Source organism: Zingiber officinale, chromosome 3B, assembly GCF_018446385.1.
Source record: "Zingiber officinale cultivar Zhangliang chromosome 3B, Zo_v1.1, whole genome shotgun sequence".
NCBI classification, from domain to species: Eukaryota; Viridiplantae; Streptophyta; class Magnoliopsida; order Zingiberales; family Zingiberaceae; genus Zingiber; species Zingiber officinale.
This window is the reverse complement of record NC_055991.1, coordinates 108905728-108909605: the sequence shown is the minus strand read 5'-3', so window position 1 is coordinate 108909605 and position 3878 is coordinate 108905728.

Here is a 3878-nt window from a genome sequence, read left to right as displayed (position 1 = left end):
CCACTACGATCACACCGTAGTGTCTTTATACTTTTATCATGACATTTCTCCACATCAGTCTTGTACTCTTTGAACTTATCAAAGCACTCAGACTTGCGATGCATTAAGTAAATGCACCCGTATCTCGAATAGTCTTCTATAAAAGAGACGAAATATTCGAAACTATCTCTTGCTTGGATAGTCATAGGTCCACACAAATCAGAAGGAACCAATTCCAACACATCTTTGGCTCTATACCCCTTAGCCTTAAAAGGTCTCTTGGTCATTTTTCCTTCCAAGTAAGACTCGCAGGTTGGAAAGTTTTTCACCACCAATGAACCTAAAAGTCCATCGGCTTTTAACCTTTGAATCATACTCAAGTTAATATGACCTAGCCTTAGATGCCAAAGATATGTTTGGTTCATTTCCGAAGGTTGCTTTCTCTTATTAGAATTAGAAGATGTGTTATTAATTTTCATTTGTTGCATCGTGGGAGTTATTGGATTTAGAGTATACAAATTATCAACTAATGTACCAGAACAGATAACCACTCTATTTTTCTTGATAACCACTTTGTCATCAAAAGAAATAGAATATCCATCCTCAAATAGTTTAGAAACTGAAATCAAATTCTTTCTAAAACTTGGTACATAAAGGTAATTTCTTAAAATCAATGTTTTATTCCTATCAAAGGATAAATAAATATCTTCCACTGCAACAACCACCACTTTCATAGCATTGCCCATGTAAACGATGATTTCTACTTCATGTAATTGTCGGGTTTCCTGGAACTCCTGTAATGAATTGCATACATGATCAGTGGTTCCCGTATCTACATACCAGGTACCTTTAGATAACACCACTAAACATGTTTCAACAACTAATGAATAAGATACACCTTTATTGTTCTCATTTCTGAGAGGATAGTCCACCTTAGTGTCCAAATTTTATTTCCAATCATTATAATTGGGACTAGTAAGTCTATTCTCTAGTATAACGCTAGGGAATTGAAAACTATTTGTAATCCTAAGAATCACAAAATATTTGGTCAATACCAACACCTTAAAATCCCTGTGAATTTTGTATGTCACGTTAGTATGGACGTATACAAATTCAAACATTTGTAAGAGGAGATTTTATCCATCAATTTTATTATCTTGTTGATCCGGCGGTAAGAACAGGGGACCCCCTTTCCGAGAAGTCAACGCCACGTCAAAAGATTAAAAGGATTATCGGAGAAGGGTGGGCCGACCGGCCTACCAGAAAAGGGTTGGACCAACCGGCCGACCGGAGTCTAACTGAAAGCAAAGGCACCCCAGCGGGAGTCGGGGTTCCGACGCTCATGTTGAACAAGGTCGTATGGCCGAGCGGGTGGCTCGCTCGGCCGAAGGCATAAAGTAGCAATACTGCTAATAGTCTACGGAGCACACTACTGGGATTCTCCTGAGCGGACCGACCGACCGGACGTGAGGGAACTGCCGACCGACAGGACACTCGGCATGAGGTAAGAAGAGACAAAAGGACAAGGGAACATCTTCTGACAGCGGGTATGTTCGACGAGCAGGCCATACGTAGGATCTTATGACAGAGGGTTCCGCCGTCCCATCAAAGACGTGCTCGGACTGTAGCAGTATGGTGTCAGGTAAACTTTTCTGACAAGCCCATACTGAGGTATGGGCTGAGGACACGTATTAGCCTTGGTGTGTGTGCGTGAGCCCCTTCCCAGCTCTATATAAGGAGCCTCACACTTCGCCGGAGGTATGCATTCTTAGATAATTGGAGCCACTTCTCTGCTGTCCACTTACTTAACTTGAGCGTCGGAGGGTCGTCGCCGGGAACCCCCTCCCGGCCCGACTTCTTTGCAGGTTCGCGGGAGCGCCGTACGACCGTTCGAAGATCTACGTCAACAACCAGGAGAGCGCCACGTGCCCAGCGTCCGTTGATTCAGTGAGTCGGACAGGATCAATTTGGCGTCGTCTGTGGGAACGCTCCTGCATCCGATCAGAAGCAATGGACGAAGCTAGATGACCACACTCGGTGATGCTCTCCACAGATGAGCTCGATGCGTTGATCGAGACAAGAGCCGCTAAGCTTGTGGAACAAAGACAAAAGTCGCAAGCCGAGCGGGTTGAACAGCAAGTAACATCAGCATCAGGGGGCCAAGCGGAAGCACCTCATGCCACGGTTCCATTTCATCGGGCCTTATTCCGCAAGCCTCCTGAAGCCGCAGCAGTGAATCGTGATCGAGGATCTTCATCAGATGAAGTACCAAGACGAGACAGCAGGAAAGGCAAGGCTCCCCGAGCGGATGCCTCACCTGAACGGATCAACCATCAATTCTCAGAGGCCATCCTGCGGGACCCTCTGCCGAAGCACTATGTGCCTCCGGCGATCGGTGAATACAACGGAACCACCGACCCGGACGATCATTTGGGTAAGTTCGACAACACCGCTACCCTTCATCAGTACACAGATGGAGTGAAGTGTCGAGTTTTCCTTACCACCCTCTCGGGATCGGCTCAACGTTGGTTTCGGAGGCTTCCGGACGGATCCATCACAAGTTTCAAAGACTTCCGAACGGCCTTCCTCCACCATTTTGCAAGCAGTCGGCGCTACCAGAAGACTAGCATGAGCTTATTCGCCATCAAGCAAGAGCCCAGAGAGCCGTTCAGAGCTTATATCTAGCGATTCAACAGGGTGGCCATGGACATTCCAACGGCCACTTCCGAGACAATGATGAAAACATTCACGCAAGGCCTCGTGGACGGGGACTTCTTCCGCTCGCTCGTTCGGAAGCTGCCCCGAGACTACGATCATATGCTACACCGGGCTAATGAATATATCAATGTGGAGGAAGCCCAAGCGGCCCAGAGGAAGGAAGCTCCAACCGAGCGTCCACCACCTGCCGAGCGAAAGTCGCACACTGCTTATCAGCCGCCCAGAGGACCGCGAGCTGAAGCAACCCGCCCCCAGCAACATGCAAGATCCCACGCCATTCAAGAAGTGTCTGCCGAGTGGCCCAAACCTAAAAAGAAGGTATGGACCCCAATGTTTTGCTCATTTCACCGGACGGATACGCACAACACGAAAGATTGCCGAAACCTTCCTCTGATCGCCCACCCCGTTCCCCGGAGTGGTGGTCGTCGATCGCCATCATCCGACAGGCTACAGAGACCTCGGGAAGCCGATCGGACGGTACCCGACAGGCAACAAAGGCAAACTCCCGAGCGGCATCATACTCCAAGACGTGAGAATCCCCGGATGTCTAGGGAGCGGCCTAGACCGTCCGCTTGGGAAGAAGAAAATAGAAGCAATACTTCCCGAGGTGAAATCAACATTATAGCTGGTGGGCCGACCGGAGGGGATTCTAACTGAGCAAGAAAGGCGAGCGTTAGACAACTTTAGATCCACGCGGTCGGATGTAGCCAAGAGCGGGCGAGCATCCCCGAAATCAGTTTTGGGCCCAAGGACTTGGAGGGAGTTGAAGTACCGCATGACAATGCTCTCCTCATCAAAGCGGTAATAGCTAACTACACTATTCACCGCATTTTCATTGATACAGGAAGCTCGGTCAATATTGTATTCAAAAAGGCCTTCGACCAACTACAAATCGATCAAGCCGAGCTGCTGCCCATGAAAACCCCCCTCTACGGGTTTACGGGCAATGAAGTTCTGCCAGTCGGACAGGTCTGGATGGCCATTTCGTTGGGAGAGGAGCCGCTCAGAAGGACGCGGACTGCAAACTTCGTGGTGGTTGACTCTCCATCAGCTTACAACGTCATCTTGGGACGACCGGCTCTCAGTGAATTCCGAGCGGCCGTCTCCACCTTCCACCAGAAAATCAAGTTTCCGGTCGAAGACAAAGTGGGAGAAGTACGAGGAGATCAACTAGCAACTCG